The following is a 24,658-nucleotide window of genomic DNA, read 5'->3' as shown; positions in this document are numbered from 1 at the left end:
CTTCACCTATGCTAAGTAAACCGTGTCCCAGATTATCACTTGTATTTACTTAGTTTTGAGACAGGTCTCATTATAGCATCCTTACCTGTTCTGGAACTATGATGTAGACCAGGACATGTAGCTGGCCTGGAACTCACTGTGATCCACCTGCATCTGCCTCCCAAGTGCTGGGACTAAAGGCATGTGCTCAATGCCCAGTCTAAGTCTATTATTATATTCTTAAGTGCTTTTTTGGTTTTGAAAAAGGGTCTTCTATAGACTAGGCTGGCCTGGCACTGGCTATGTAGCTGGGGATGACCTTCAACTCCTGATCCTCCTGCCTCAGTTTCCTGAGTCCTGGGGTCTACAGGCATGAGCCGCCATGCCTAACTTTAGAAGATATTAATTTTTCAAAGGAGGTGGCTTGAATTAGATCCAAGTTCCTGCTACAATTGCTTGTTTACAAGGGCATGTATCAGCAAAATGTTTTATGTGGAAAATTCCAAGATCAAACCACCCAGTTCTTCACTAAGAGCCCAGACAGAAGCATTAGTCAGAGAGCTGTGGATGCTGTTCACAGTCTGATGACACGACCTAGCTATCTATAAATGTCTTATGTATTTGAAGACATGTTAAAAAAATGTGTATATATATATATATATATATATATATATATATATATATATATATATATTGTTGGGACCTGGGGAGATGCCTCAGTGTTTGAGGGATCGTGCTGCTCTTGCAAGGGACTCACAGAAGCTCCAGCACAGCCAGCCAGTTCACAGCCAGTAACTCCAGCTTCAGAGCTCTGCAGCAATGCCTTTGACTGTGGGGCCTGCACTCATAGGCACCTACCCACCACCTACCTACACACACACACTCACTCACTTACTCTTCACACACACACACTCTATACACACACACTCTTTACACACACACACACACTCTTCACACACACACACTCTTCACACACACACACTCTTCACACACACACTCTTCACACACACACACTCTACACACACACACTCTTCACACACACACTCTTCACACACACACTCTTCACATACACACACTCTACACACACACACTCTTCACACACACACACTCTACACACACACACACTCTTCACACACACACTCTACATACACACTCTCACACACACACTCTACACACACACACTCTACACACACACACTCTTCATACACACTCTTCACACACACACACACACACACACACACACACACACACACACTCTGACAGCTGAGAAGTAGGAGGCTCAGACTCTTTTGAACAGGGAATCTTCAGTTTTGCTTCATTTTCCCATGTTTCCATGGGTTGTTTGTCAGAATGTGAGCAGCTGTGACAGAAACTTGTCCTGGTCTTTGGCTTCAGGGTTGGTTTTTTCTGCGTTAAAACAGTCTATGGAGCCTATGAGGCCTTCTCTGCTTCTCTAGGAAGGCCCAAGTTTGAAAAATCCTTGGGTCAGTAATCCCTCGTAGAGATCTGGGTTAACCCTTCTATTGAGGGGGAAACCGAGGCCAAGAGAGCACTAGTGATTTTCTTGAGGTACTGTGGTAAGACTGCATGATGGACCTTTCTTCAAGGCCTGTTCCACAAAGGATCCTTGCCAGCACGAGCTATCCTGCAAAGTTTTTCAATTTAATTCCCATTGGTGCTGAGAAAGATACCTATGCAGACTTGATGTCAGACCATGAGGTCTGTCTGTCTTTCTTTCTTTCTTTCTTTCTTTCTTTCTTTCTTTCTTTCTTTTTCTTTTCTTTTTTTCGGAGCTGGGGACCGAACCCAGGGCCTTGCGCTTGCTAGGCAAGCGCTCTACCACTGAGCTAAATCCCCAACCCCAGGCCTTTATTTATTTATTGAGGTTTTTTGTTTGTTTTTGTTTTGAGACAGGGTCTCCACTTTGTAGCCCTGGCTACTCTGAAATTCTCTATGTAGACCAGGCTGGCCTCAAATTCACAGAGGGCCACCTGCCTCTGTCTCCTGAGTGCTAAGATAGAAGTCGTGAGCTACCGCACCTGACCCTGACCACCACGCTTTAAATGTAGACCTTGTTACTGGCTGTACAGGCTTGTGCAAGTTTCCCTCCCCTCTGAGCCTCTCTTACCTGTGGTGTGGGAAACTGCTTTGCTTCTAAGGCTGGGAACAATTGGTAGAGGTGTGTGTGAGTGCCGGTGGGAAGCCCTTGGTGTGCTACAAACGACTGTTGACTTGTGTGCTCTGTACTGATTCTTTGTGGGTATCAGGCAGGGGGTTGGGTTAGGTTCATTGGCTGAAGATGTCCCTTACTAATAAAGCCCTGCTTAGAAACCCTGGGTTACATTTCCAGCTCATCATTTGGGGGGAGGGAGAGCAAGATCAAAATTGAAAACAGGAGGCCAGCTTTTTACACAAGACCCTGTCTCAAAAATCAACCAGTCATGTCGGGCCTTCAATCCTTTATTTCCAGCACTCAGGAGGCAGAGTCAGGTGAATCTCTGAGTTCCAGGCCACCCTGGTCTATCTACAGTGAGTTCCAGAACAGCCAGGGCTACACAGAGGGACACTGTCTGCAAAAACAGACAAAATAAATCAGTTGTTCAATCTACCAACCTACTGAGCATCTGCATGGGATTTGTTTTTTCTTTGAGACAGGGTTTCTCTTCTGTGTCCTGAAACTTGCTCTGTAGACCAGGCTGGTCCACTCCACCTGCCTCTGTTTCACCAGTGTTGAGATTGAAAGTGTGCGGCACCATGTCTGACCTTCTGTTTGCGACAGAGGCCACGTTTCACCTCTTGCCGACCCTCCTGCCCACTCTTGCAGTTAGTGCTACAGATGTCCACTGTCACACCCAGCCTTAGTTCAGGATTATTGAATGTCAGAGCCGGATGGACCTCTGAGGACGTCTGTGGGGGAGGATTCGGTGTTAGCTGTGGAGGCTGCTGATATCCCAAGAGCATTTGGTGTGGAGCCAGAGGGAGACTTCTAAGGGGGTCCTGTTCCTGGGGCTCTGCGCTTTGTTAACAACATCAGTTATGCCCACTCTCCACCTCACAGGGCCATACTGCCTCAATCTGACACCGGTGCTGTTCACTGGAGAGCAAGCCTATAGTTTAGAAACTGGAAAACTTGGATTTGTAAGCTTGGCTCAGCCAGACCCTCAGGCCTAAAAGGGTGAGAGTCTTGGAATGAATATCTCCTGAGGTGGGTAATCAAAGCTAGGATTTTCCTTGGCCACTGTGGAACAGGAAAAAAGTTAGCATTCAAAGTCATGGCAGGCCCTGACTAGTCAGCATCTTCTGGGTAGGAAAAGTACAAGCACAAAGAAGGCAGCTCCCCACTCCCCAGGGTCTGAGAGAAAAGCGGTTGCTGTTGCAATGACTTTGGCAGTGAACCTACATCTTCCTCAGCTCAGGACAACAGCGTCCAGTACGTCCCAGCCCTGGACCAATTCTGTGTCAGCTCTGGGTGGTGAGAGTGGAGACAGCCAATGAAAGAGCCAGGAGCCTGTGCGATGGTCCTGCACCAAGCTGGAAATAACCAGACGTCAGGCACACGTGACCGTTTCCATGGTGACCTCCCTTAGCAACCCTGTTTATGAACTCGGGAAAATTCCATCCAGCCTCTAGCCTGAATTTTCTTCTTACCTCTCATCCACCTCCTCCTGTTCCAGCACAGAGATAAAGTAACTTGAAATGTTTAACCCGTTCTCGTTGTGCGCCTGGCTCCAGTGAGCTCTAGGGTTCTAGGAGGGATTGGGCAACTATTGGTGATCCAGGGCCGAATGCAACTCAATAGCCAGCCTCCTGCTAAAATCCAGTGTGCCCCACTCTGCTTAGTGCTGGAAGAGGGTGGGTAGGCAGGTGGCCGGAGACAGTAGGACAGCCACCACTTACAGGAGCACATCTCTTGAGCCAGAATCACAGCTTCATAGCTCCGTCCCATTTCAGTGATGAATAAACTGAGTCAGAGACGTGGAACTCTTGAGTGCAGAACTTCCTGAGTATAGGATGTACATGGAGGAACCAGCCTGGGACCATGTGTGGGGGACTCTTGGGGCCTCTGTGTGTAAACCTTCTGTGACAGCCAAGATGGGGTGGACAAGTGTCAAAGTACACGTGTGGAAGGTGGGGACATTCAACATTCGGGCTGAGTAGAAGGAAGAGCAGTCCCCAGGCCTCTCTGGGGCTCCGTGCCCACCGTTCAGCCTACAGAACTGGTCATACCGGAATAATGATATATTCCTGTCTGATTTCTTCAGGCCACAGTGCTGGCTTGCACTGGGCAGATCTGTGGGAACCGGCTGAAACCTAAGGGAACCTTTGAAAGTCCCCAGCACCAAGTCAAGGCCACACCAGGAATAATTATGTGGTTGACCCAGCAGCCTTGTGCAGAATTACATCATCAAGCTGAGACTGAACTCAAGGAAGACAGGGAGCATTTTAACTGTTAGCTCACAAGCAGTGATATAAACGAAATAAAACACAGGTTAACTCAGAATGCATTTGGTGGGGTTGGTGTCACACTCTGTCGGGGAGCTCTGCGGTCGGGGAGAGCAGGCCAGACAGGTCCCCACTGTAGCCAGCACTCTGACATCAGAGCTGGATAGAGATGCCCTAAGAAGGCACAGCTGAGGGAGGGTTTGGCTCGTCTGAATGGTGGGGTAAAGAAGGAAGAGGGATTGAGGAAGAGTGACCTCTGTGACCTGGGCCTTCTAGCCAGGCTCTCTTTGACAGCTGAAGGCTTGGAGTACAACAGTCATGGAAATTTCCATCAGTTTCCTTTCTCAGTATTCAGTTCTCAGCCCCACCTTCTTCTTAGCCCTGCTGGTCTAGAGTCCTTAGTCCTTAGCTGAAAGGGCTCAGTGAGTTGGGGTTCAGGGCGGATGGGGACAGCTGCTTCGCTCTCCCTTCCTCCTACTGGCAGCTGCTCACCGCTTTCCTGGGGCATGAGGTGCCAGGCTGGAATGAGCCATCCCCAGAAATCCTGCTGCTGCTCATTCTTTGGGAATTTGTCTGTCTGTCCAGAAGCTTATAGGGGAAGAGTGACATCTGTGAGCATTTACAGCTGCTTGGCCACAGTATCCAGAAGACTAGTCTGGAATGAGCTCTGGTCTCAGGGTAGTGCAGCTGAGTCTCCAAGCAGAATCAATGACATGTAGTTGGGAGGGCCCTACCCTTTGTCCGTTGGTGAGGGCTGTGGTCCCCCTTGGCACAGACTTCCTTTTTATTTTTGTACAGGAGCCTGAGGCTTTCCTGACACAACTTCCGCCCCAGAGAAAGCAAGCAAGCCAAGAAGTTACTATTGACCCACATGGGAACACAGAAGTCAGTCAACAAACAAGTCATCATCCCAGGGAGTACGTGCTGGGCAGAGACTGTGTCACTGTGGTCATCATCCCAGGAAATGCGTGCTGCACAGAGACTGTGTCACTGTGGGTGGAGCCGAGGGATGCCTGGAGGTCAAGAGTCCTTGGGAGGAGTGATGCTCTGCCTGTGACTAGAATGACTTTGCTATTTGAAGTTCTGTGCTGGGGCAGGAGTTGGGGGAGGGCAGGGAACATTCCAGGCTTGTTGAATCTGGACAGGGCCAGCATGAGGACACAGGCGGCCTCCATAGCCTCTTCCCTCTCTGTCCTATAACCTTTCGCTCTCCTAACTTCAGGACTCCATGTTTTTGGTCTTGGCTCCCAGCGCTGTTCAAAAGTCAGTGCCTCCCCAGATCAAGGGTGGTCCTTCTGTGTAGGTAACAGTGTCCTTACTCTGTGCAGGTGCCTCGGAGGGAGCCCTCACTCCAGGCCCCATGTCACTTCCCTTGTTCACCCCAACGCCTGGACCCCCAAACCAGTCTTGTAAATTGTGAGGGCGTGGACCCTTTCTGTTCTGCCCAGGACACTTTCCACTCTGGCCCCTCATTGACTCCCGTGAGTCCTGCTTATTTCGTTTGTATTTGAGACACAGTGCATGTAGAGGTCAGATGACTTGTAGGACTCAGTTCTCTCCTACGAAGTAGACAGGGAGGAACTGAACTAGGGTCAGTGGACTCCGTGGGAATGTCCTTACCTGCTGAGCCACCCAGAGAGCCTGGAAAATGTGACTTTTGGGTGGCAGATATATCCATTGTAAATGAGGGGCATGGATTCAAATTAAAGAATTTCAGGGCAGGGAGAAAAACGTCAAAATTATCTTATGGAACTCTGTTGCAATGCAGGAAATCTTCAGACTTGAATGATGCAGTCACTGGGCTCCTGCGGCTTTCCATATGGAGGGTGTCGTGGGCTTCACAGACCCACTTTGCCTCAAGCCCAGAACAGCTGGGCCCTATATCCATCACTGCGGCCTCTGGTTCTCACCTGGCAGTGTCTTAAACACACCTGGCCAAGATCCCGGACATTTCTTTCCAGAAGACTTGCTTCTGTAGGATGACATGCAGTTCTATGAAGAAGGAAGAGGGGTGTGTGGGGGTGGGGCGGGGGTGGACAGGTGTGCAGTATTTAATGAGCATCACGCTGGGGCTGGACAGTCTGGGCCAACATAAATATCCTCCAGAGATCTTAAGCAGGTGACTGAGCACATCAGGGACACAAGAATGCGGAAGTAAGCCACTTCAGAAGCCTCGCTATTGCTTTAGGCCATTCCAGAAGGTCCATTCAGCAGGCCCCAGAGGCCCCAGCATAGGGGAGGGCTGGCCAAGTACCTCCCTCCCACGGTGCCTCAGATTCAGTGGAAGGACAGCAAGAGCTGAGCCACTCTGGAGAGTGAATGCTGATCCTACACTCCACCCACTCCAGCACCCCAGAGGAAAGAAGAGTTGTTAGCTTCAGACACTGGGCAGCACAAAACCATTCCGGCCTATTCTGGTGGGATATCCATTCTCAATGCTGCTACTCCCTCTGGAACCCGCCCACTCCCAACCACCCCTGAACTCAGCAACAGCAACGAACTTTGGAGACCCTCTATGGTAGACATACTATGACTGGGTTTAATCTCCATCCTTGTGGGACACTTCTGGACCATTGTCCCATCACAGACACCTCCCACACCGGGTCACAAGCATACTTCCAGAAGCATGAACTCTTTCAACCACTGTTCTTGTATTTGCTTATTTATATGCTGTTGTTATTGCTGAGATGAAGGCTCGCTATGTTGTCCAGACTGGTCTCAAATTCCTGGACTCATGTGACCCTCTTGCCTCAGCCTCTGGAATGCCTAGAAACTACAGGTGTCTACCACAAGCCCTGGCTGTGTGTCATAAATCTCAAAAGAGCTACCATTCCAGTTTGTTTTGAGACAGAATCTCTGACTCATGCTGGTCTTGAACCCCCTAAGTAGGGAGGATGACCCTGAACTCCTGATTCTTTCAGTTCCATCCTTCAAGTGCTGGGATTATAGGCCTGGGCCATCATGCCCAGTTTCTATGGTGCTGGGGTTTCCTGCATGGTGGGCAAATATTCTACCAACTAAGCTATACACACCCCTCCTAACTACCTCCTGCTACACCACACACACACACACACACACACACACACACACACACAGCTCACTCACATAGTCATTCCTCAGTACACGGGAGCTCCTACTATGTGCTTGGTACTTCTCACACAAAGAAACAGAACATTGGGCCTCAGTTCTTGGTCTAAGAGCTCTCGGTAGCCTCTTCCTCACAGGGTTTTAATGAAGGATGGAAGCTTTGCACAGGGCTCCCGTGTGTTAGAGAAGTGGGATACACTGGTTAAATGTCATGTTCGCGGGATGCCAGAGGGACCAAGGGGAGCCTGGCAGCTAGCAGCCAGGGGAGAGAAAGCTAGTTACTCTTCATCCAGTACCAACGGGCCCAAAAGAGACTGGAGGGAAAACCCTAGAAACATGACCTACTGGTGTGGACCCAGTCGGGGCTGTTCAGGGTTTGAAGCTGGAGAGGGTCAGAGCCACACCTCTGGAGAATGCCATCTTGCTTTCTGTTGTCAGTCCTCATCCCTTATCCCTTGGTACTACCACTGTCTCTACAGCCAGGCCTTCTAGAAAGCTCTACAGACACTGCAAGGCCTACAGCTAATTACACAGTTACTAAACAGCCAAAGGCTCTGAAGCACTCAGGGCGGGGTCACAGTCGGGTTCCTCCAGACACCTCCTCCCCCAGGAGGCTTCTAGTTAACTTGGAATCTTTCCTATACTTTTTCATTTGTAGAAACAGGGTTTCTCTGTGTAGCCCCACCTGTCCTGGAACTTGCTCTGTAGACCAGGCAGGCCTAGTACTCAGAGATCTGCCTGCTACCATTAGCCAGCTATCGTTCCTAATTTTTTTCTTTTCTTTTTTTAAATTTTTATTTGATATATTTCTTTACTTACATTTCAAACGTTATTGCCCTTCCCAGTTTCCTGTCCATAAGCCCCCATTCCCTCCCTTCCCCCTCCCCCATACGGGTGTTCTCCCTATACATCCCCCTTATTGCCCCCTTTTTTTAAAAATTGACTTTTAAAAATTTATTTTATGTGTGCTGGGAGGTCAGAGGGCTGCCTCCTCACTCCTGTGGGATCTAAGGCTTAAAGTCAGGCCCAGATTTAACAGCAAGGGCCTTTAACAGGCTCAGCTGTCTCAGGTGCTGTCAGCCAGCCCCTTCCTAAAAAAAAACACTAGAGGAGGCAACAAGAAGGCCCAGTGCCTGCTTCTCCTTCCCTGGTTACCTCAGCTCCTGTGGCAGGTTGCTGCTCCCCTCTCAACTTGGGATCTGCAATGACACAGTCAGTTTCCATTCCTGGGCCCAGGTTCTCTGTGTGAAGTGGGCCTCCGTGACTGACTTTTACCCTCTCTCCAGGATACATTAGTTAGCTGTCCAGAGCCCCCAAAGGAAACAAGGCTTTCTCCCATATGACCAACCTCTGCTTCCTTCGTCATTTCTGTAGGTTTTTTTTTTTTTTCCTGCAGTGGGAGTAGCCCAAATTTGTGCTGCAAACTTAAGAGGTTCACATTGTTCCAAAGATCTTTAAAAAAAAAAAAAATCAGCCCTGGGAAGGTGGGTGAGTGGATGGGAACTGCAAATTCAGTCTTCTGGAAACAAAGCTGTTTTCTTTGAATAATCTCCTCCCAAGCTCAGCCCTTCCCCCTCTTCCCCGCCTACCGGAGCCTTACAGATAAAATTCACGGGATGGGACCTAGTAGCACAGGCTTGGGAAGAATGAGTGCCAGTGGACTTGCTCAGTCTGGTCCCTGTTCCCAGCGCTAAACTAAGAGAAGTAGCCATTCCTTTGCCAAAGCCTGATACGCCTTTGTACCCTGCAAGGGCTGGGTGGACTGCAGTGTTCTCTGAGGATTTCTGGCCCGTTGTCTTAATTCTGAATTACTGCTGCTTCAGTCATTTTCAGGGTCACAACTCCTCCAGGCCACAGGCAAGAAGTCTAAAATCTTCCATGTTCTTTCTCCACCCCTTTGTTTACAGAACCAGCATCACCTGCTGTCTCAACTCTCTGCTTGCACATTAGGAAATTACCATTCCAAAGTCATTGGGTTCATCCCCAAGGTCCCAGGGATGTGTGTCCGGGATGTGCCTGCCAGGAACAGGCACTCGAAGAGCTTCTGGTTTTGGCCTGGGCTCCTTTAAGGGGCTGACTAAAATGGCTGTTTCTCCTTTAGTGTCTGTGGTACCCTTTGAGCCAACGAGGACTGCACAGTGAGATGCTCCATAAAGAAGTAAACAGGAAAAGAGGGTTAGGCATGCAGCTCAGAGATGGGCTGTTTACCTTGCAAGCTCGAGGGCTGGGGTTCAATTCTTAACATTGGAAAAAGAAAAATCCAGAAAAGACCCACTAAACAAACAGAGGCAAGAATCAGAGTGGTTTGGAAACTACTAAAGCCTGTTTGTGAAGTAAAAAGAAGGGGGAAGACAGCAGGCATTTGGGCCCTAGCAATTAAAAATAGGTAGTTCAGAATGTTCTCTAAAAATGTTACTTCTCATGGTGTGATCATTATGAGCTTCCTCCCTGCCTTTGCAAACCATGTCTTTTGGGTGAGTTTCTGGAGTGACCCTGCAGCCTGTTTCTCTCTCCAAACCCTGGGACTGGCCCAGTGCTTCACAACCATTCCAACAGCAAGGAAAAGTTTGTATGACCTGTGAAGGAAACAAAACTGGATTTGCGGACAAGCACTTTTAGGGTCTGAGGGAGAGGAAGGTGGATGGCTTGCCTAGTTTACCCTATCTGCAGCGTTCCAACAACAACAACAACAACAACAACAACGACATCTCTAGTTTCTGACACAGAGTCACGCCTTTAATCCCAGCACCCAGAAGGCAGGCACTGACAAATCTCCTAGTTTCCAGGCTGGCCAGGGATATATAGTTTAAGGACAACTTGGCAGTGAGACCCTGTCTCCAAACAAAACATACCACGCTATACATTTTAACTGTTTTTTTTTTTTTTTTTAACTTAGGGTCTCCTTTGTCTAGGCTCACCTGGAACTCTCTATGTCGAACATGCTGGCCTCCAACTCGCAGTGAAGCAGCACTACGGTTTTAAACATTGGTTTCATTTCCCTAGCCTCCAGAACAAGTCTTAATCCCCCCCCCGCCCCCCCAGGCAAATCAGGAACAGAAGGTCGGGGGAGGAGAGGGAGGTGGGTTGAAAATGAAGGATGAGAGCCTTCTGCTAGTTAACTTTGCCTAATTTTAGACGAATCACGAATTCCCTAGACTCAAATCCCCGCCTGTAATTTAGGTGACTCAAGTTTTCGTCTTTTCAGAACTAAAATTCTAAAAAATTTCCAGGCCCAAAGCCTCCATCAAGTGTGTATCTAAAGGGAACGGTTTGCACTCAGTAACATTCCATTCTTTAGGGCTTTTTACAGACAGAAAAAGAAAAGTAGGGCAGCTTTGCAAGGGTCAGTTGAAAGCTGCATAAACAAGCCCCGGGCTTGGTAGCATACAGCTTTAATCCCAGTACTTGGATAAGGACCTGAGTTCGAGGCCAGCCTGGTCGACAGAGTGGGTTCTAGGATAGCCAAGGCTACACAGATAAACCTTGTCTCAGGAAAAATAAATAAGCAAGTGAGCGAGCGAGTTTAAACTGGCCATGGTTAGAGCCCCACCTCAATATAAGGGGGCCTCTCTCCTTTAGTTTTAGGAATAGAGTATTCGTGTAATTTCATGTTATTACTGACCATATCCTCTTAAAGCCTCCCTATTTGCAGGTCCTGGAACGTAGATCTGGGGAGTCGGTGCCGCCAGCCAGTCTTGTGATTGCTAGCTCTGGACTTCTGTGTGCCCCGGAGCGCTGTTTCACATGACTCCCCTGGCTTCTCTAAAAACAGAGGTTATAGCCTCCAGGTTACAGGATCAACCCGAGACTCGCTTCCCTTGAAAATTCTAGAATATAGAGTAAACGTAGAAGCATTCAAAGTATGTATGGTAATACTTAATGGATGACATAGACACCAAAAAAAAGCCAGCTCAGTGGGCCCCGTAGGTTGCATTAAGGGACGACCAGGAAACGGCAGCACAGCCACCGGCAGCCGCCCTGCCCCCACACCAGTCATTCCCGCACCTAGATCCAGGCGCTGGGGGCGGGGCGGGGCGCGCCTGCGCAGCGAAGCTCTGCGGCAACAACTTTGCCTAGACCGGCTGGAACCGGTTAGAACCGGCCGCGCCCGACCGGCCGCCCGCTCCCGATTCTGCGCTTCACAAAGGGAGGCGGCGACTCACGACCTGCGTATCCTTGCGCGTCCCCACCCCCGCCCCCCACCCCCACCCCCCTTGTCCCTGTGGCATTCGCGTTCCTTCCCGCCGTCTCCCTCGCGGGCCGCTTCTCTGCGCCTGGTGATCCTTTCGCCATGGTCCTCTGGAGAAAGAAAAAATCTTTAATTTCTAGGGACGTCCTTTCCTGTACGTCGTAATTGTAGAAAGGCATGAGAACAGGAAGCCTAAAGTAGTGTACATCTCGAAACCCAGCCACTGTGGGGCTGTGGGGGTTGTGCTCCGCATGGCCGCCAAGGTCACTGTGTCCTCACAAGCAGCGACCGTCGCTTTGCTAGCCTGAGATCATGGCACCACAGCCTTGGGTCAGGGGTCGTCTGCTGGGCTTTGCTAGTTTGGAACGAGGACCTGGCAGCCTAAATGGCTGACGTTTGCAAGCACCAAAGCACTCGTTAACCAAGGCTCAGAATAAAGTTCTCGTGGGCAGCCGGGGACTGCAGATCGTCCTACAGGTGGATGTTCTCAGCATCCCGAGCCTAAGCCAGTACTAAGCAAAGTGCTATCACCTCAGGAACAACTCGCAGGGCCAGGTCATTTTCGAGAAACCTCCATTTTGTTTATGAAAATGGCTGCCGCTCCGGGAGTCACAAAATAAAGGAAACTGTGTTAGTCATGTTTTTCATCTTGTGACTCAAACTTTTAAACTATTTGTACTTGCTGGTACAACTTTAATATTTCTCTGTATTAGCAAGGTCCCGAGGCCCACGCACCATCAGGAAAAATCTAGAAACTTGGAAGTAGGGCTCTATTTTTAACTCTCTGAGGAACTATTTTTCTTCCTTCACCGAGGCGGTGGAGGGTTACTAGGTTCCGGTGGAGTGACGTGTCCCTTCGCAATAAAAAGGGAGCTCCGAGCCTTGCGTCAGGCATTCAGGCAGCGAGCACAGGCACCTGGTGAGGCAGGAGACTCAGCCTGAGGCATTCGCAGATAAGTTTCTATTTAAAAAGATTTAAAAGGAAACTAGAACTCTAAACTTAATAGAGTAGCTTACTGAGATAATAATATTTTAATATTAAGATTTTAAAAGAAAAGTATGGAGGTTTATTTAAACAATTTGAAAAAGGAAAAGAGAAAAATTTTTGTACCACCAGATGGAGGCTGACCTGAGGCGTTTATTCAGAGTAGTTTAGAAGATTGTAAAAGGGAGCAATTGTGGAGTTTCAAAGGTTCTAGCTTGAGGGTCAGCCTTGTTAGGTGTACTTTTAAACGAAGGTTACCTAAACAGAATCTAAATGGCTTTTTAAAATTGTAAAGTTGTAGATAATAGTTTGAAAATGAGATGTAGTTTAAAAAGATTGAAAAAAGTAAGTTGAAGGGCCGTTATAAGAGTCGACTGTCGCATGTACGAAGGCATGAGTTGGAAACGGGGAATGGAAGTGGTAGGGTTAGTATTTTGAGAAAGAAGATTAGAAAATGGAAGTGGAAAAATGAAGACAAGTTCAGGAAGGTGAAGAAAAGCTGTAGAGAAGATAGGAAAATAGAAGACCGAAGAATCATTAGAAGACAGAAAAGGTATTTAAACACACAGGTAGGAAGAAAACTAGAAGATAGAAAAAAAGCAAGATAGAAAGACAAAAGGAAGTTCAGACAACTTTGGATGCCAGCATTCAAGATAGGCAAAGAAGATAAGATCAAGACCAAAAGGTTGGATAAGGTTAAATCTCAGAAATAAAGTCAGAAGGAAATTATTTTTAAAGCCATAAATTCAAGTTTCTGATGGAGCCCAGCAGTTTAGAAGTGTCTGTAGACAGCCATTTTACAAGAGTGAAGCTAGCAGTCAAAGCTACAACTGAAGTAATTAAAAAGGCAGAATGCGTTTGAAAAGTTAGAAGAATATTAGAAGCCTTAACTTGTAGCTTAATTTTGTTTTGAGAACAAAAGGACTTTTGATAACAATTTCAAGATTGTCAGCATTTTGCATTGGACTTGAGCTGAGGTGCTTTAAAAGTGTTAACGACTAGCATTGGCAGCCGACCAAGGTCTACACAGAAGTGGATTCAGTGAACCTAGGAAGACAGGAGTCCCGAAGCCAGTTTGGTGAAGCTAGGAAGGACTGAGCAGCCAGCAGCAGCAGGTCATGGTGAAGATAGCCCAGGAAACAGTGCGGTTCGTTGGAGGAAGCTAGGAAGAAGGAGCCGAAATGATGTGGTGAAGCTAGAAAAGAGGATTCCGGGAAGGTGGAGCCAGTTCGAGTTGGTGATGAAGCTAGCTGGCGTCTTGGCTTGTCAACGCGGAGGAGGCGAGCAGGCATTGCGTTGTGGAGAGAATAGATAGCGGCTCCTAGACCAGCATGTCAATGTGCAAGAAAGGCTGCAGGGAAAGCATGTGGTGCGGTAACATCCCGTGAGGTCGGCAACGCGGTGGTGGTTTCTGTAACTTGAGGATGGTAACTTGTTTATTTTGCCTTGGTATGGGGGAGTTTGTAGGCTTCTGTCTGTGAAGAGAGTCATCTGGGGCTGTAGGCCGCTGCGGGTGTTGGAGGTTTTTCTTTTTCAGGGTTGTGTCCTCTTGCATCTTGTCTGAAGCTTTTGAGGGCAGACTGCCAAGGCCCAGAAGAATGGTAGATGGCAAGTTGTCTTAACCCGATCTGAGGGAAAATGAATGGTAGAGCCAACAGTCTCGCCAGTTTTGTAAGACGTTTTAGTTCTGTGAACAGCTAACCTACTGCAGTCTTCTGCAAGTCTTACTACTGTGTAGGGGAGGTAATTGGGCAAAGTGCTTGGGGGGTGGGGTGGGACAAAATATATTTTGAGTTCTTTTCCCCTTAGGTCTGTCTAGAATCCTAAAGGCAGATGACTCAAGGGAACCAGGAAAAAAAGAAAATCCAGTATCAGGATAAGCAGAACTCAACAGGTTTACAGTTTCTAGAAATTAGATGAATAGCTTTCACGTTGAATATGGAGGAGCTGTCCATTGGCGAAATGGCTGGTAGTTTATTCTTTTCCCCCTCCCTTAACAAGACTTGTAAAATTCCTAATCTTTTGAATATTTTTACTTGAAATATTTGGGAATGGTCTTAACAGGGAGGAGTGGGTGGGGGAAAATGTTTTTTCTAAGATTTTCCACAGATGCTATAGTTCTGTTGGCACACTGGGTTAGAGAAGGCGTGTACTGCTATGCTGTTGGCACGACACCTTCAGGGACTGGAGCTGCCCTTTATCCTTGGAAGAGTTTCCCCAGTGGCCGCTGAAGTACAGCACAGTGCAGCTTTGGTTCACAGTCACCTCAGGAGAACCTCAGGAGCTTGAGTAGGCCAGATGTTAAAGTTAAGTTTTCAAGCACCATGACTTAAACATTTCATTAAAGGGGAGGGGCAAAACTTAGTTGGCTGTGACCTGTTGTATTTGGGTGGGGGGGAGGTTAGGTAATTGTTTAGTTTATGATTTCAGATAATCATACCAGAGAACTTAAATATTTGGAAAAACTGAGGAAATCTCAGCTTTCAAGTTGGCAAGTAACTCCCAATCCAGTTTTTTGCTTCTATTTTTTTTCCTTTTCTTTTTATTTTTTTGATTTGGGCAGTAAGGAAGATTGCCTTGGGTGTTCCCACTAATCCAATATTGTGGGCAAGGAAAGTAAATCACAACAGTCGTCTGTTCCCGTGAAAGTGTGTAGGGTTTGGGGGTTGGTCTGATCACTAGAGTGGTGTGGAAGTTACAGTGTGGGGATTCTCTAGAAGCTACCGGATATAGATTGTAGTGTGTGGTTCTCTTTTGAAATTTTTTTTCAGGTGACTTAATGTATCTTAATAACTACTATAGGAACTTCAGAGCAAAGGAAGTGGCTTTAATGACCCTGAAGGGATTTCTTCTGGTGATAGCTTTTATATTATCAAGTAAGAGATTCCATCTCAGTTTTGTATAAGCAAGTCTTTCCTAGTGTAGGAGAAATGAGTTTCCTTGTGACTAAACAAGATGTAAGGTATGCTTATTTTTTGTATATTGTATACTTTGTATTTGCAATTTATAATGTAAGAATTGTGGTAGTTCAGCCTGAATGTCTTTTAGAGGGTGGGCTTTTGTTGATGAGGGAGGGGAAACCTTTTTTTTTCTGTAGACCTTTTTCAGATAACACCATCTGAGTCATAACCAGCCTGGCAGTGTGATGACCTAGATGCAGAGGGAACAGCTCCTTGGTGAATGAGTGATAAGTAAAGGCAGAAAAGATAATGTCATGTCTCCATGGGGAATGAGCAGGAGCCTGAGAGTCTTACTGCTGATGAAGTCTGCATATGCAATAATTAAGCAAATGAGAGCAACCAGTATAAAGTTATGGAAATCTACCTTTAAAAGTTATGGAAATCTACCTTTAAAAGTTAATGGCTTACCAAGCTTTATCCACAAAAGTAAAGAATTGATGAAAACCAGTGAAGATCAAACGTTCATCTCAACTGCTTTTACAAAAGCAGAATAAAATGAAGTAAAAATTCTACATTAATCCTGGAGTAAAAAGAAGCTGAGCTTACTGAGAGGAGTGGGATCGAGTGGCTTGAGAGGCGGTGCAGTATGCCAATCTTTCGTTTGCCTCAGACAGGTTTCTCTTCATAAGCAGAAGAGTTGCTTCATTTCATCTCGGAGCAGGAAACAGCAGACTGCTGTTAACAGATAAGTTTAACTTGAATCTGCAGTATTGCATGGTAGGGATAAATATAGCTGTCTTAAGTTAAGAGGAGGTATTGAATGTTACTCACCTGACCCCTTCCTAGGGGGCTCAGGATTGTGAGCAGTTTTCCCATCCAGCCTCTTAAGAATTCTAAGCCTTGTGCCAGTGGGCTTTCATGATGGGATAGTAAGTAAGTAAACAGGCTTTTGCATCCTAAATTTCACCGCAAAAGCCTCAAAACATGATTAGTGCCTGCTTTAATTACATTTTTTACAAAATTAAGGAATCTTTACCAATTGAACCTGAAGACCCCATGAAAGGGACATTTAATGTGCTGAAAGTCAGATGTTCATATTGCTAAAATTTAAATGTGCTCGATGTACTTGTGCTTAAAATCATTAAATCATACAAATTAATAAAATACTTCACTAGAGAATGTATGTATTTAGAAGGCTGTCTCCTTATTTAAATAAAGTTTTGTTTGTTGTCTGTAGTTAGTGTTGGGCAATTTTGGGGGGAATGTTCTTCTCTAATCTTTGCAGAAACTTTGGCTTCGAACACTTAAATGGACAAGATCAGGACTTGAGCAGAAGACCGAATTTAACATTCAGGCAGGAAAGACAAATTTTATTCTCCATGCAGTGATGAGCATTTAATAATTGCAGGCCTGGCATAGAGGCCCTTTAAGGACTAAGTACCTTAGGCAGGTTGGAAATGATGGTCAGATAAAAGGTAACTACATATTTTGTTTCCAGAAAGTCAGGGGTCTTATTTGACCATGGCTAAACATCTAGGGTAAGATACTTTCCCAATTATCAAATGTGCATGTTGAGTTTAAATGCTTAGACCATCTCATCCACGTTAGACTTTTGTCACCTCACTTGAGCCACGAGTTGGGGCATGTGGGTTTTTAAAGAGTTTTCCTTTGCAGAGGCCTCATTTCATCCTTCATGGAGCTGCTCAGGACTTTGATTGCATATAAGCGCTTGCCTCTTGTCTTCTGCTCTGCTAGTGAGTGTGTGAGACCTTGCAGTGAGTTTGTTTTTCCTGGAATTGGAGGGAAGGGAGGAGGGGGATGGGGCTTACTTGTTCTAGCTTTTTTTTACAGACCACACAGAATGCAGGTGTCTTGACTTCAGGTCTTGTCTGTTCTTTGGCAAGTAATATGTGCAGTACTGTTCCAATCTGCTGCTATTAGAATGCATTGTGCCACGACTGGAGTATGATTAAAGTTGTGTTTCCCCAAATGTTTGGAGTAGTGATTGTTGGAGGAGAACCCATGAGTAATACAGGCTGAGTGTTGAGGAAATGGCTCTGCAGCTTTAAGTAACACGTGTTTGTGATTGAAGCCAAGTCCCTTTGCTGTGCTGCTTTAGGTAAATGTTTTTGTTCATTTCTGGTGAGGGGGGGTTGGGAGCACTGAAGCCTTTAGTCTCTTCCAGATTCAACCTAAAATCTGACAAGAAATAAATTCAGACAAGCAACATTCTTGAAGAAATTTAACTGGCAAGTGGAAATGTTCTTAACAGTTCCGTGGTCTTTAGTGCATTGTCTCTGTAGGTGTCTCTCTCCCCTCCCTTGGTCTTAATTCTTACATGCAGGAACATTGAAAACAGCAGACATCTATTCGAGGGCCCAGAGAAGCCAGACCCAGTAAGGAAAAATAGCCTATTTACTTTAAATCGATAAAAGTGAACCAGACATTCCATTATCAATGTGGGGATTGGGAAGCCCTAGTTCTTTCAGATGTACTTCAAACTAGAAGGAGCTTCCAGTTGAATTCACCAGTGGACAAATGATGACAACAGGTGAACAAGCCTTTTCTTGTTTAAGATTAGTTACTGGTAAATTAGTGTTGAATTCTCTTCAGCTTCATGCTGAAGCAGCTAGCATGTAATGTTTTGTTGGCCTTGGGGTGGAGGGGTGAGGTGGGCGCTAAGCCTTTTTTTAAGATTTTCCAGGTACCCCTCACTAAAGGCACTGAAGGCTTAATGTAGCACAGCGGAGCCTTCCTGTGGCAAGAGTCAAGCAAGCAAAGTGGTATCATGGTTGGTTTTGATTAGCAGTGAGGACTACCCTACCTCAACACCTTGCTGGAGTTGAAAGAAACATTCAAAGAAAATACTTGAGAGGCCCTGGGCTTGTTTTAACATCTGGAAAAGCTGTTTTTATAGCAGCTGTTAGCAGCCCAAACCTCAAGTTGTGCTTGAAGGGGAGGGAAAAGAGGGAAAGTGGGCAACCAGTTTTCCCTAGCTTTTCCAGAGTCCTGTTACAAGGTCTCCCCACAAGTGATTCTCTGCCACATCGACACCCTGTGCCTTTGGCCTAATCACAGACCCTTCACCCCTCACCTTGATGCAGCCAGTAGCTGGATCCTTGAGGTCATGATGCGTAATCGGTTTCAAGGTAACCATGGTGCCAAGGTCCCGTGGGTTGCACCAGACAGAGAAGGCCATTTTTTCCCCTTGCCTGTTAATTTAACAAGACCACAGCTCAGTAGCTAAGGTGTTTTATATGCATAGCACCTATTCAGACTAAACAAACCAGTCAAGGGTATAGTAATAGCAATGTTTGATACAAATGCTGGGTGGGAATGAGGTCAGCTGAAGGCAAGCCTTTGTAGGGAAGCTGTTGGGGTGGGATTGCAAAATTTCTCTGCTAAGACTTTTTCAGGTGGACATAGCAGACTTGGCCAAGCTAGCATCTTAGCGGAAGCAGATTCTTCATTAGGGTTGTAAAGGTTTTTCTTTTCCTGAGAAAACAAACTTTGTTTTCTCAGGTTTTGCTTTTTGGCCTTTCCCTAGCTTTTAAAAAAAAAAGCAAAAGATGCTGGTGGTTGGCACTCCTGGTTTCCAGGACGGGGTTCAAGTCCCTGCGGCGTCTTTGCTTGAGTCTTAAGATCAGGAGGCCTGTTTTTTTTTTTTTTTTTTTTTTTTTTTGGTTCTTTTTTTCGGAGCTGGGGACCGAACCCAGGGCCTTGCGCTTCCTAGGCAAGCGCTCTACCACTGAGCTAAATTCCCAGCCCCGGGAGGCCTGTTTTTTGAGGGGGTTCAAAAGGGTCTGAATATGGGAGCAGACATCACTAGAACACTGCCCAGTCTTAGTGTTGAACTCTGAGTAACTGTTGATAACTATATTGTCTTTTTCAGGTTATGCCCAATCTGTGTAGTATTGGGTTGACACATCTACAATAAGGATTTTATGAAATAAAAACCAATGCTCTCTCACTGCGTGGTTCTTTGTATATGAAACACAGGCTTACGCCTTACTAGATTGATTGAGTTTCTGATCTGCCTCATCTTGGGATTGTGAGGCTTTCTTCCCCTGTTTCCTTAGGCTGCATGGTTCTTTCATGCAGATTCTCTAAGGTTAGCTTGGGTGGTCTTGGCCTCTTCCTGGGGTGCCTTTCTAGCTGTTTAGGCTGTACTGAGTGAAGACATCTGGATTGTCCATGTTCAAGATGTTGGTGCTTTGTTCCTGTCTACCTAACACTAGGTGGAGGATGGTAATTTTCATGTAGTTTCGGGGAATACAGGGATGTACATACATGATCTAAAAGCCCAAAAACATTCCCAGGGAGAAGAGGAACTTGTGCAGGCAATACCTTGTGTGAGTGTGTGTGGAGATCAGAGATCAAACCAGTCCTCAGCCATGGCTCTGTGTTGCCTCTTAAGGCTGTGGGAGAAGACTTGCCATTCCTTAAAGATAAGCTGACTTGGTTAGATGTGGTGCTGTACACCTTTAAGTTAGCAGACATCTTGAGTTCAAGCCTAGTCTACACAGAAACACTCTTGAAAAAAACAAAGCAACAGAAAACCCACCTTGGTTTCTCAGGCTTGAAAGGCTGCATGTCTTTCAGATTACTGGATATTAAAGGACAGGCCCCTAGCTTCAGGGGCCCGCCCTTCCTGTTGCTCTCAGTCCTTTGTGGGCAAAAATATCCTGGGTTAATGGAGATTCAGCTCCCAGGGCTGGGAATCTAATGACATCTTCCCCAGTTCAAAGGGCCTCAGCTTACTGAAGACTAAAACCAAGTGCCCAGGTGAGCAAAATGTTCTCTCCCCAGACAAGCCCACTCAGTGCCTCTGAGCTCCATCTCGGTGTTCCTACAGTACAGGACATCACAGCTGAAGTGCCCACCACAGGTCTGCAGGCCAATCTGATTTGTGCCTGGTAACAGCTGAGCTAGACCCTGCCACACACATCTTAGTAAGGGCCTATTCTGAATTTGCTCATGTGAGAAGTTTGTTTCCAGAGCTGAGGCTTTGCTGAGGTGAGGCTCAGACTTATTGAGCAAGAGATAGGAGCAGAGGTTAGGGCTCACATTTCCTGATTTGGGAGCAAAGTGAAGGGAGCAGGGTTGGGAATTCCCCAGTGTTAGATCTAGAGGCTTCACTTTAGCTTTCATTATGTGGCCAGGGTGACTGAATTTGGGTCTTTGGGCCTCAACTTTGGAAGTTCCAATGCTGTGCCGTTGGACTCTACGTTTGTGTGCTGTCCGTATTGCTGTAGCTGTACAAAGGATACTTCACAAACAAAACTTTCCCCAAACAGCCCCAGCCACAGGCCCCAAAGCAGATTGGTATAGGGCCAGCAACGTAGCGTCCTACTAAGACATGAAATGAGAAGGGTTTGGGGAGAAATCCTGGAACATGTGATTTTATATTTTAGGTAGGGCCCTAACATCACCAGACAGGCACTCCTTATGTGGCCCAGCATGGTCAAATGAGTGCCATTGCGTGGGTGCTCCAGTACGCCTGGTCACCTGGATTGTTGACCCTGAAGCTCAGGTCTTGGCTCCTGTCTCTGGTCATTTGGCAACCTTGAGAACTGCCTGGCTCACAATGCGACCACCATAAGGGTAGCTGGGCAAGTGAGTAGGAAGTGACTGGATTTTGCTGCCATCTAGTGTACAAATGTAGTGCATGCAATGTTCTTGAACTGTTTTCCTCGTCACAACGGTTTGTTGTTGGCTTTGTGGTTTGTTTGTTTTTGTTTTATTAAATTTTTTAGGATCTCTCTATGTAATTCTAGCTGTCCTGGAATTTGCTATGTAGACTGGGCTGGCCTTGAACTCACAGAGGTCCTGCTTTTGCCTCTTCAGCAAATCCTGCTAACCTATACTTCCATGATCAGCTAAATATTTTTAAAATGTATTTTAACTGGGTGTGGTGGCATATACCTTCAGTCCCAGAATGTAGGACCCCCTAGGACTGAAATTACAGACACGTGAGCTGCCATGTGTGTGCAAAGAACCAAACCCAGGTCCTCCGGAAAAGCAACCACTGCTCTCAACCTCTGAGCCCTCTTTCTAGCCCCAGCTCCTGCTTTTTAAACACAGGATCTCACTGTGGACCAGGCTGGCCTTGAACTCACACAGATCAGCTTTACTCTGCCTCCTGAATTTTAGGATTAAAGGTGTGTACCTTGCACAACTACGGTATGTATTTTTATTTCTGAGCAATGTGACTTGAATAAGAATGGCTCCCATATGCTATTATATTCCAATGTTTGGCTCTAAGATTAAAATGAGTAGCCTTCTTGGAGATGTGTCATTGGGGGTGGGCTTGGAGTTTTCAAAAGTTCATGCCAGGCCACCTTGCTCTCTCTGTCTCTAACTTATCAGATGTAAGCACTGAGCTGCTACTGCGGCACCATGCCTACCTCCACACTTCTCCTCATGATGATCGTGGACTAACCCTTTGAAACTGTAAGCAAACGCCAAATTAAATGCTCTTTTTTTTTTTTTTTTTTTTGGTTCTTTTTTTCGGAGCTGGGGACGGAACCCAGGGCCTTGTGCTTCCTAGGCAAGCGCTCTACCACTGAGCTAAATCCCCAACCCCTTAAATGCTCTTTTTTAAAAAAATCATGTATTTATTTATAGATAAGAACACTGTAGCTGTCTTAAGAGGACATCAGATCTCGTTACAGATGGTTGTGAGCCACCATGTGGTTGCTGGGATTTGAACTCAGGATCTCTGGAAGAACAGTCAATGTTCTTAGCCACTGAGCCATCTCTCCAGTCCAGTTTTAGTTTTTCTTCAAGACAGGGTTTCTCTGCATAGCCCTGGCTATCCAGGATTCAATTTGTAGAACAAGCTAGCTTCAAACTTTTTTTTTTTAAAAAAGATTTATTTTACTTATATGAGCAATCAGTGCTCTTAACTTCTGAGCCATCTCTCCAGCCCCTGCAAGCATCAAACTTAAGAGATCCTCTTCCCTCTGCCTCCCAAGCTGTTGGATTAAAGACATACCCCTCTATGTCCAGCAAACGTTTTTTTTTTTTCTTTTTTTCGGAGCTGGGGCCCGAACCCAGGGCCTTGCGCTCAGCAAAAGTTTTTAATTGTGGAAAATTGACAGAAACAGGTGGATTGATGTAAAATAGATTTATGAAATGGGGGCTGGAGAGGTGGCGCAGCAGTCAAGAGCCTTTCGGAGGACATTACTGGGTCCAGCATCCACAGAGAGGCTACAACCAGCGATCTGTCACTTTTGTCTGGCCTCCTTTGGAGCCACGCTCGAATGTGACAGGGAAATAGACACCCAGACAAAACACTCATACACATAAACTTTTAAAATATTGCATATACACGAGAACACTGTCTTTGTTACTGTTCTGTTGCTGTGAAACACCATGACCAAGGCAGCTTATTTAAAAAAAAAAAAGAGGGGCTGGGGATTTAGCTCAGTGGTAGAGCGCTTACCTAGGAAGCGCAAGGCCCTGGGTTCGGTCCCCAGCTCCAAAAAAAAGAACCAAAAAAAAAAAAAAAAAAAAAAAGTGAGACCTGATGCCTTCTTGTGTGTCTGAAGACAACTACGGTGTACTTATATATAATAAATAAATAAATCTTAAAAAAAAAAAAGAAAAAACCCAACCCAAACAAACAAAAACTTTATAGGCAGTGCTATGCATGCCCTTAAAATCAGCACTTGGGGAGGCAGAGGCAGACACAGGCAGCCTGGTCTACAGAGCAAATTCCAGGACAGTCAGGTCTACACAGACAAACCCTGTCTTGAAAAACTAAAAACAATAAGAACACATATAATAATAAATTATTCGCTAATGTTGAAGTGAGCAGCAGTTCTTTGCTTCCGTGCTCTCAAGGGCGCCATACATGCTTCTGAGCACATCTTGCTCTAACTCTTGAGCTTAAAGCTACATTAAAATACTTTAATAGGGGCTGGAGAGATGGCCTAGCAGGTCAGAGCACTGACTGCTCTTCCAGAGGTCCCGAGTTCAACCCCATGGTGGCTCACAACCATCTGTAACGGGATCTGATGGCCTCTTCTGGCATGCAGGTGTACGTGCAGATAGAGCACTCACATAAAATTTAAAAAAGAAAAAAAAGATGTGGCTGTAAAGCACTTCCTTCCCTCCTTTCTGTTTTTGTTTTGTTTTTGTTTTTTTTTAAGATTTATTTATTTATTATATATATAAGTACACTGTAGCTGTCTTCAGATACACCAGAAGAGGGCATCGGTTCTCTTTACAGATGGTTGTGAGCCACCATGTGGTTGCTGGGAATTGAACTCATGACCTCTGGAAGAGCAGTCGGGTGCTCTTAACCGCTGAGCCATCTCTCCAGCCCCTTTTTTTTTTTTTTTTAAGATTTATTTATGTATTATGTATACATTGTCACTGTCTTCAGACACACCAGGCATCGGATCCCATTACAGATGGTTATGAGCCACCATGGGGTTACTGGGAATTGAACTCAGGACCTCAGGAAGAGCAGTCAGTGCTCTTAACCGCTGAGCCGTCTCTCCAGCCCTCTGTTTTGTTTTTTAATGAGTGTTCTGTCTGCATGTACACCTGCAGGCCAGAAGAGGGCATCAGATCCTTTCATAGATGGTTATTAGTCACCGCGTGGTTGCTGGGATCTGAACTCAGGACCTCTGGAAGGAACAGCAGCCAGTGCTCTTATGAGCCATCTCACCAACCCCAAGGCATTTTCTTTTTCTTTTTCTTTTTCTTTTTTCTTTTTTTCGGAGCTGGGGACCAAACCCAGGGCCTTGCGCTTGCTAAATCCCCAACCCCCCAAGGCATTTTCTTAATTAGTGATTGATGTGGGGAGACCCACCCCTAGGTTGGTGGTCCTGGGTTCCACAGGATCGCAGGCTGAGCAAACAATGAGCAAACCAGTAAGCAGTACCCTCCATGGCCTCTACATCAGCTCCTGCCTCCAGTTCCTGCCAGTTTCAGTTTTTTTTTTTTTTTTTTTTTTTTTTTTTGGTTCTTTTTTTCGGAGCTGGGGACCGAACCCAAGGCCTTGCGCTTCCTAGGTAAGCGCTCTACCACTGAGCTAAATCCCCAGCCCCCAGTTTCAGTTCT

General features: G+C 46.2%; 2 long non-coding RNA genes across 4 annotated transcripts in view; one reads left to right on the top strand and one right to left on the bottom strand.

Moving 5' to 3' along the window:
* The window catches only part of LOC120097382 (uncharacterized), a 60,544-nt gene extending 37,445 nt beyond the window's left edge, over nt 1-23,099 (bottom strand). For 2 of the 3 annotated variants that reach the window (XR_005494735.2, XR_010061179.1), the window contains exon 1: nt 8,665-8,798. This is a non-coding gene — a long non-coding RNA (uncharacterized LOC120097382). Of the gene's footprint in view, nt 1-8,664; nt 10,086-11,131 lie in introns of those variants that run through there. The other variant, XR_010061180.1, reaches the window with a different exon arrangement.
* Nucleotides 701-13,305, top strand: LOC120097381 (uncharacterized). The gene is made up of 2 exons (XR_005494725.2): nt 701-3,665; nt 5,221-13,305. It is a non-coding gene; the product is annotated as an uncharacterized LOC120097381 (long non-coding RNA).
* Nucleotides 23,100-24,658: the final 1,559 nt, after the last annotated feature.

Source organism: Rattus norvegicus, chromosome 1, assembly GCF_036323735.1.
Source record: "Rattus norvegicus strain BN/NHsdMcwi chromosome 1, GRCr8, whole genome shotgun sequence".
Classification (NCBI taxonomy): Eukaryota; Metazoa; Chordata; class Mammalia; order Rodentia; family Muridae; genus Rattus; species Rattus norvegicus.
The sequence above is the reverse complement of the archived record's forward strand: the minus strand, read 5'-3'. Positions and strand labels throughout refer to the sequence as shown.